This window comes from Octopus bimaculoides, chromosome 10, assembly GCF_001194135.2.
Source record: "Octopus bimaculoides isolate UCB-OBI-ISO-001 chromosome 10, ASM119413v2, whole genome shotgun sequence".
NCBI lineage: Eukaryota > Metazoa > Mollusca > Cephalopoda > Octopoda > Octopodidae > Octopus > Octopus bimaculoides.
The window spans coordinates 57,659,047-57,669,107 of NC_068990.1; positions in this window are offsets into that span (position 1 = coordinate 57,659,047).

Here is a 10,061-nt window from a genome sequence, read left to right on the forward strand (position 1 = left end):
ATATATATATATATATATATATATATATATATGTATGTATGTATAATGTACATATCCACATATATTTCCGGATTTTTCGATATGTATGTGACCAATGAATGTCTTCGTGATCGTCTTCACAGAACAAAATGTTTATGTCTATTGCTGTACGAGATCAATGAATGTCACAGCGATTGACTTCAAAGAGAAAATTCTTTATGCGTGTTGCTATATTAAATCAATGAATGTTTTACCAATCGTCTTCAAAGAGTAAATTGTTTATGTGTATTGGTATACGAGATCAATAAATGTCTAATCGATCGACTCCATAAAGCAAATTATTTATGCTTAAAAGTCGCATGCATGAAAAGAGGATATCATTTCCTCACAAAAATATATATCAGCTGCACCTTTTAGTGTCTATCGAAGTTTGTAACGCTATACGCGAGAAGAAAAAAAAAGTCAACTAACAAATAAACAAACAAACTGTACCGATTAAGAAACAATTTATTCGAAACTTAGGTAGGGAGTAAGGTAGAGGAAAGGAGCGTATACGTGCTAAGAGGGTTAAGTTTTGAAAAATTAAGTAACTTAACGAGGACTAGATAAGCGACTACAATCATAAAATTGTTAGGATAACATGAGATTCTACAAAAAAAAATAAATTAATATATATGTATATATATATATATATATATATATATATATATATATGTATATATATATGTAAATAAAGTAGTATAATATTTATCATAAGTTAATTATCTACATACAAATATTGATTTCTGATATTGGTTCAAGGGCACACATCGTTGAGGAAAGGTTTATTTGTTTAAATCGACTTCAGCATTAAAATAATTCTTTATTTTATCAAATCCTGGAAGTATGCAAGCAACGTAGACCTCAGTGGAATTTAAACTCAGTAAAAAAGTTGGTCACAGTTATATATCTGAAGGATTTTTATCCGATGTTCTAACGATTTTGCGAATTCAGCTTCTGAGACAGCGTAGATAAAATCAAATGATGCGAGGCACTGAGTATTACTGGTATTTCAGTGACCCCCCGCCACAATAACTACTCACAGTAACTAGATGTAAAATCCTTCGCAGTAGAATCTTCTTGGTTTGGTTAAAGATTCCACTGCCGTGAAAGTAAATGCTGCACGTTCGGTATCATTGTGCTCTACTTTAGCAAGTGTCTTCTAGCATAGCCTCGGTGAGTATCTTCTCACACAGCAAAGACCTGGAAGTGAAATTTGGCAGATAGAAACTTTATGGAATCTAGCTGGAGGGACTGTTCTTCTTTGGTGACAAACTTCTTTCACGCTTGGTTTAACATTATTTCTTTGCTTTCGGGTAACTTTAGTGGTGAAGTTCAATCTGTTGCGGACATTGAGGCTAAGTCTCAAGTCTGAGAATACCAACTCAACTTCCATATATTATTCCAGGAGAGAACTGACCAAGATCATAGACACCCTTACTCCTCTGAATATATTTAAAAAGCGTTAAAAAAAAACCAGTAAACTAGATTTATAATATAATTTTTCATGATTCTTAATATTAATATCAAATATAATATTGTCTATTATTTAACTAATCAATAATCTTAAGAACGTATGTTGTCAAACATGAATTTTTTTATAGTGGTTAATTCGTTCAGATTTTCGGTATTCTCACTCGGTTTCCTGGACATGCAGCAGTGAAAGATGCATACACATATATATATATACAAATGTACACGTGCGCGCACCGCACCCCCTCACGCACACGCACACACACACACACACACACACACACACACACACACACACACACACAGGTTCTGGCAACCGAATTTCACTCACAAACAGAACCAGTTAACTGGCAGTTGTAGCAGAAACCAATTTCCAGAATTACAACGTTGACGGATCGAAGTCGAGACTGCGTATTTGTGAAGCAAACTTCTTAACCACACAAACATACCTGCGCACTTTTACATCTATTACATAACTCTGAGAGACATTATGTCTATTAACTGAAAAGTTCTAAGAAATAGATATTACAGCAATAACATATATTGTAAGTTTTAATGAGCAAAACTTACAGATATATCTGCACTTATTGCAAGATAAGGAATCACTTGGCGGTTATGCATCACTCTCCTTTAAGTAAAGCTGAAAGCTGTGACTCTGATGGCGCCTATTTATTCCTAAAATAAACAATTAGGAGTAAATAACTTGAGCAACAATACGACGTACTTTATCAATAGAAATATATAAGTTTAATAAACATATTTGCTGCTGCTGTAAAATTAGGCCCTTTTGTAAAACCATGTACTTGAGGTGGCATGGAATGAGGACGGACGCGATTAATTTCGTCGTAGCTATGACTAAGGACGCGGTGATTTTTCCTTTCAATGGTGGTGAAAGAAAGGTGCGGAGAGTTTATCATTAAACTAAGCAAGATTGTTAATAATACATTTACGTAATGTACAAGATTTAATCTGCTTTACAGCACGATAGCGGTAAAAGTATATGAACTGCTAAAGCATGGCCTTTTACTGTAACATTTCGACTAGTTATGATTTCATTTTATTGTGAACATTTGTTGCTACAAGTGCTTTTGCTCATAATCTTTTGGTGTCCAAATTCATACATTATGTTACATTTAAGGAGTTAGATCTCTATATGTGTTTAGTAATATTTTAAATTGTTGCAATCAACCTTTGAGATTACAACAAACTAAAAGCAGACATGCAAATCTTGAAGGGATTATTTTTGTTTAGATAAATAAGAGAAACCAATAAAAATATAGCAAAATATGCAAGCAATTACCAAATTTGTTTTCAGGGAGATCTGATAATTCGAAAAACTTTTAACACCGAGAAAATGCGAATCATACAAAACATTGACGTTCTGCAATGTTTCCATAAATTGTCCCTAATGAGGTCACTGGTTTATATCAGATACTATATTAGGTAGGTTGTGAGAAACATATAAAATGCCCCAGTGAAATTCGTCATCTAAAATCTATTAACAAATAACCGCAGAATGGAAAACAGGATGCTATTACCTGACATTTCGGTAACATAATAATTAGTTCCGAAGGGAAAAACAAAGTCACCTCAAAAGATAGTTGCGGATAAATCAGATATATCAGTCACGACAACATGAGCTACGACTACTATTTGAAATGCCTTTTGTTATAGCAGACCAAAAGCTATATTGTTTCCAGAAATATTACCCTAAATTGTATGGCGAATGTCACTCAAAGGTGACAATAATGTGGTTTCCTAATGCTGAAAATTTTCTTTATAAAGCTTTACTGTTTAATTAAAGCTAATGTCATTCAAAACCTCTTTTGAAATCTGGAATGTTACTAGAAATAAGCGGAGATAAGAATGCAATGATTATTTCCTATTACTAAATACTATTCATGATTGATGAGATAATAATTTAACAGCAAAATTATGTATCCACATCCGATGTAGAGATAAATATGTTATTCTAGTCAAAATATATGCTTCGTTGTCGATTAGTGTAGTCACTATCATAGCGGGAAAGTTTTCTTATAGCTGTGAGAGGTTACATGGACAAGTGGATAGCTGTTATGGTTGATGGCGTTAGAGAAACAATGAAAAGTGTTTCATGTTCATTAATAGGTCAATGGCTCTCCACCTTAAAGACGTATAATATGTTCAGAGTAACACGGGTTTTAGTAGCTCATCTGTCTCAAAGCAATTGGCTACGGTCAGAAAATTTTGATTCGAGGAGTAAAGTAATTCAACCGGAAATGCAACCTATGTCAAAAATTCAGATTACCGGAAGCCTGCTAATATTATACGGAGTTTGTTCGATGCTAAAGTGACTTTTGTCAAAAGAACCTAACTATACTTAACAATGTTTTAAAACATTATCCATCGCAATTGTACCTAGTTTCTGTGACCTACTCTTTGAAAGCATACACAGGCATTTACAGTCTTCACATAATAAGGAAGTATTGCTTTTCCTTTTAAAATAAAATTATAGAAGCCATTAATGTGGAGTTCGATTTTCAACAGCGACGAATATCACAAGAAAAACATCTGATGATGACGAACCAAAAACTCTTTCAAGAAATAAACGAACTTAGCAAAACCGGTTTCTCATTCAGCCAAATTCTAATATATCAGAGAATTTTTATGAAATAAATGCCTGTAATATATTCTTTCTACTACAGGAACAAGGCTGGGAACGTTTAGGGAGTGTGGAAGTCGACGATAGCAAAAGGATGAAAAGTAGAGTCAGTGGAAAAAATACCGCTTATTCCGTTCAGTGTGCTAACAATTATGTTAGCTCACCGCCATAATCAACAGAACACGACTTCTCTTATAAAGATGCACATCATGGCATAAATCTAATAAAAAAACATGAAACATTTACCTGGATTCGTTTTTAATTAATATGCAAAAAGTTTATTTATTCTATCGACCCCAAAATGTTGAAAGGCAAAGTCGACCTCGACGGAAGTTAATCACAGAACGTAAAGACGGACGAAATGCTGCTAAACATTTTATCCGGTGTGTCAATGATTCTGCCAGATTACCTCCTTAATCTCTTTTAAATAATGTTTTCAAACTTTAGCACAAGGCCAGCAATTTCGGGGTAGAGATAAGTCGATTTACTAGACTTCAATGTTCAACTGGTACTTATTTTATAGAGCCCAGAAAGGATGGATGGCAAAATCAACCGCGGCGGAATTTGAGTCCAGAGCGTAAAGACGGACGAAATGCCGTTAAGCATTTTACCCGGCGTGCTCACGTTTCTGCAAGTTTACCACCTAATTACTTTTAAATTATCCTTTCTGCTATAGGCAGAAGGCCTGAAATGTTGGGGGAAGGGGGCTAGTCGATTACATTGATCCCAGTGCGTAACTGGTACTTATTTCATCGACCCTGAAAGGATGAAAGGCAAAGTGGATCTTGGCGTAATTTGAACTCAGAACATAGAGACGGACAAAATACCACTAAGCATTTTACCCAGCGTGCTCACCACTCTGCCAGCTCGCCGCTTTATCACTTTTAAATAATAATAATGATTAAGGACGGGTTATGTTTTAGTTTTGAAATAAAGGAATAATACTGACATATCAGTGTCGAATAATATTCATTAATCATGTTTGATCAATGGAATTACTACTTCTTTCTCAAGCATATGTATCCAGCTATGGATAACCAGCCTGTTTACTTCAAGAAAAATGCATTTTCAAGCTATACGAATGTCTAAAGTTTAACACTATATAAAATTAATTGCAAAAACAATTTTCAAAATTATTTACGGAAATGTAACCCTCCAATCTTTAAAAGCAATCAAAGAGTCATACTCTCATGGGTGACAGCTTGCAAATGTAAACACAGAAATATATTTTATTATATAGTAGTGAGATATGACAAATGAGTTGCACTTAACTGTAATATATGTCTGCAAGTAGGCTGAACTCATTTTAGCGCTTCATAATTCTATATTTTAATTACAATAATAGCAGATTCTTAAGCAAAATAACAAAAATATATAGAAATGGATGAATGACAATTTTTAACGTTTATGCCTTCTCTAAAAGAACTGTGATATGTAGCCCAGTTTTAAATTCTGTTTTGTATCTATGTAGGGAATAGGCGTTTTAAAACACAGATGTATAATGAATCAACAAACCAATGTTTTACAGATATTTTGGATTGTTGCCATGTTGGATAAATGTAAGACAATAGTAATTCATTTGTCCAGCTCACCTTTAAAATGCCTCTATCCTGTTTGTAAAGTTTATGTATCTACTAAGTGTGTGTGTGTGTGTGTGTGTGTGTGTGTGTGTGTGTGTGTGTGTGTGTGTGTGTGTGTGTGTGTGTTTGTGTAAAGCCTCCGCGTAAGTATGTGTTTTGTGTGTTAGTGACAGTGTTAGAAGTGCAGTCAGAACACATGAGCGAAGTTCTTTTGTTGAATGTAATACAATTCAATGAATTTTTGACTTCTGTGATCTATCAGTGTGATCTGTACAAATTTTAGTTTCTTTACAACTACGACCACTACAATCACTGTTTATATTTATAAGATTCTTCCATAACTGCTCACTTCACCAGCTAAACAAATTGCCGTGAAATAATATCATTATTCAAGATTGCTTTCTTATAACGTTGCTTATTTTTACAGAGAATTATCGTTTTGTTTTTATTTGTATTTTGTTTTTCTCTTCTTTTCTTTTTTTATGCTCTTCTTCGGTTTCGCTTCGTTTGCTATAAACCTTCCTGAAACTATTCCAATAGAGTCGTCTATAAAGTAGTATGTAGACATTCTTGGAACGTTTACGGATCGGCTCCTTTTCAGGAGTATATGGTTCGGTAACCCCTATAGCTTTTCATTTCACCTTGACTGGATAGATAGGAAACATTTTATTGGCCAATAAAAGGTCAATGCTTCGGTTTTCTTCATTTCCCAAGATTTATTTATTCTTATGATTTCTTTATACTATGATTTTAGAAACGGTACTTTCAATGTGTCTCCGTTAGACCAGTTTCTCATATGATTTCAACAAACTGGACCAATGTAAGCAAGAAATCTATAGCAGAACAATATATAATTGCTCTTATTTTTGCTGCTGCTGAGTTCAAATTTCGCCGAGGTCGAGTTTGCCTTTCATCCTTTCGGGGGTCGATTAAATAAGTACCAGTTGAACTCTGGTGTCGATGTAATTGACACATACTCTCCCCCAAAATTTCTGCCCTTGTGGCAAAATATGAAACCATTATTTTTGCTGTTACTGCTGCTGTTGCTGTTATTTAGCCCAGGATCATTCATCAACTTGGATAATTCTGTGACGGACCTGCCTCTCTTCTAAGGAGGCTTATATACACCAGAGAAACCGGGGAACCGTGCTTATGCTCCTTACGGAATGATGTTGACTAACCAGTGGGTCGATATAATCATCTGTTCCTTCTATTATTTGTAACTTTATTCCTACGCAGAAAATATTATTAGAGAGATGAACTAGCAGGACAGTTACAACATTCAAAAATTGTCTTGGGATAATTTTCCTGGTTCTTTATGTTCTGGAATCAAATCTTGCCAAGATAAATTTTGCTTTTTATTCCTTCAGGGTAGACAACATAAAGTATCAATCATGCGCTGGTGTGATGGTATCGAGTTACCTACCGCCTCTCAATCTTACTGGCCTTGTGCCTACAGTAAAACTTGTTATTAAATTATTTTTCTTTTTGTAACTGTCGTCGTTGCAATTATTAGATCTGAGTGGTGACAGAAATGTCAAATACCGGATTAAATGTCTTGTAGAGGCGTTTTATTCTTCAACAATTTGAATCTGCAATGCTTTTGCAATTATTACTTTAAGTCACTTCATTCATATTGCTAATTAATATCAGTTTTAAATTTTGGCACAAGGCCAGCAAATTCGGAAGGAGGGCTTAAGTCGATTACATCGATCCAGTATTCAGCTGGTACTTATTTTATTCTTTCTATTTCAGGCACAAGGCCTGAAATTTGGGAGAGGGGGACAATCGATTACATCGACATCGGAACTCAACTGGTACTTAGTTTATCGACACCTAAAGGATAAAAGGTAAAGTCGACCTCGGCGGAATTTGAACTCAGAAGTAAAGACAGACGAAATACCGCTAAGCATTTCGCCCGGCGTGCTAACGATTCTTATTTCTTTATTGCTCACAAGGGGATAAACATAGAGGGGATAAACAAGGACAGACAAAGGGATTAAGTCGATTACATCGACCCCAATGCGTAAATGGTACTTAATTCATCGACCCCGAAAGGATGAAAGGCAAAGTAGGACTTGGCGGAATTTGAACTCAGAAGTAAAGACAGACGAAATACCGCTAAGCATTTCGCCCGGCGTGCTAACGATTCTGCCAGCTCGCGGCTTTTCTTGTTAATTAACATTAATAGTGAATCCAAGGTGGCGAGCTGGCTGAATTGTTAGCACGCAGAGCAAAATGATCAGCTGCATTTCGTTCGTCTTTACGTTCTGATTTCAAATTCCACCGGGAGTGACTTTGCCTTTCATACTTTCGGGTTCGATAAAATAAGTACCAGTCGAACACTGGGGTCGATGTAATCAACTTAACTGCTTCGAACTTATTATTATGTACTACAGTAAGTATCAGACATTTTCTTTTTCTAATGTGAACGACAAAGAATTTCATTCACCATATTTACTGAAGTAATAATGGAAGTGTTATAAGGCGGCGAGCTGGCAGAAATGATAGCGCGCCGGGCGATTTGCCTAGCGGTATTTCGTCTGTCTTTACGTTCTGAGTTCAAATTCTGTCGAGGTCGACTTTGCTTTTTATCCTTTCGGGGTCGATAAATTAAGTACCAGTTGCATACTGGTATCGGCCTGATCGGTTGCTCCCCAGCTACCCCAAAATTTCGGGGTCTTGTGCCTAGAACAGAAAAGAATAATGAAAGTGTTATTAAGCGATTGTAAAAGAATGGTTATTTGTTGATATAAGGAATGAGAAGTGTTTAGAAAATCATTATGATTTGATTTCAAATTCAGTCTTCAGAGTCGGTGCTTCACTACGTATTTTTCCTTTAAAATCCATTTAGTTTTAGTAATCTTAACAGCATTTATTCTTTAGAAATTAGTGTGAATCCTGTTTTCTTCCTTGGTTTTGTTTTTAAATGTAGCTTGTTTTAGACGCATTTTATCTCTATCTTGTTCATCCCAGTGGGAAACTCGGCCAATTATTTGGTTGTCTCACCTTTGTATTCTCCAGTTGTAGCTAACTCCATCTCTCTAGGTAAGCATATAGACGCGTTATGGTCAATTTAAACGAAAAGCAATCAATCAATTATAGATGACGTCTACTAAAATCAAAACAATTGTGTCTCTCAGGAGTAAGTGTTTGTCAACACTTTCGACGTGCATCACATTGATAAAACGAATGAAAGAACTGGTAACTAAATGAAAAAAAAAAGAAGTTCCTTACTGTGTCATACACGATATTTTCTTAAATAAATTATGAACGAACTACGAATCTGTATAATTTCTTTGATTCATTTCATCAACCTCTGTTATAACCTTATCTTTTGTCTCTCTTTATATATTATCTTAGCCATTTCACAAGACTGCAAATAAACATAGAAAAGAAATAAGTATCTTGTGTGTCGTTTGTTTCTCACTAGTTCAGATATTTGAGATAAGAGTAAATAATGTTGAGTTTAATGCATGTTTAGAGACTGTAAATCACCCAGTTAAACGGATATCTTACAATCAACCAAGACGTCAGTAGTTCGTATTCTACTATCGACACTATACTGAATCCATAGTCAAAACAATAATTTTATTCGTAAACTAGTTCCCCAAACTTTGAGAGAGTTCTGAGGCTGTGATGTACGTGAACTAGTTGAGTAGGATAAGTGTATTGTGTCTTCACTGCTGTAATCAGCAGCGGGTCTAGGAAGTTTACAAAAGATCCATTAAATTGCTATCCGGAGTTCCAATTCTTCCCAGTGTAAAATTTAGTTCTGATATAGTGTCGATTAATTCCCTCTCTCAAACATCTCTGGAACTGAAGATTGTTAATGTTGTGGTCAAGTCAGGGAGTCATAACAAAAAGGGAAGTAACTCAATATTGCTAGTCATTTAGTTTGGTGCTCTAATGTTTATATAACACAAATAGTCTCATAACTTCTCAATATATCAATTGTAAATCAAATCTCAAGGAAAATGAGACAGAACACCAGTAGTAATTAAATAACAGCAATCGAAATCTAACATCAAATTACGATAATTATGATATTCAATACGACTTCTTTTTACACACACACACAGACACACACACATATGCGCACACATACGTTCATGTAATTGATATTGCAAAATCCTTGATGTGGAACTGCGTTTTGAAGCAGATATTGTTATACTTGGAAATGGTCATATTTGCTACTAAATTACTAATAAAATACATTCCCTGTATGTTTGGTCTAAATTTCAGATTTCCAATGAACCCGAACGGTGGAGACGCGACGTGAAGCAAAATTACGATCGGGTCTTTGACAGATCAGGACGGGCGCGTGCTACTCGTCTCCGAACAGATGT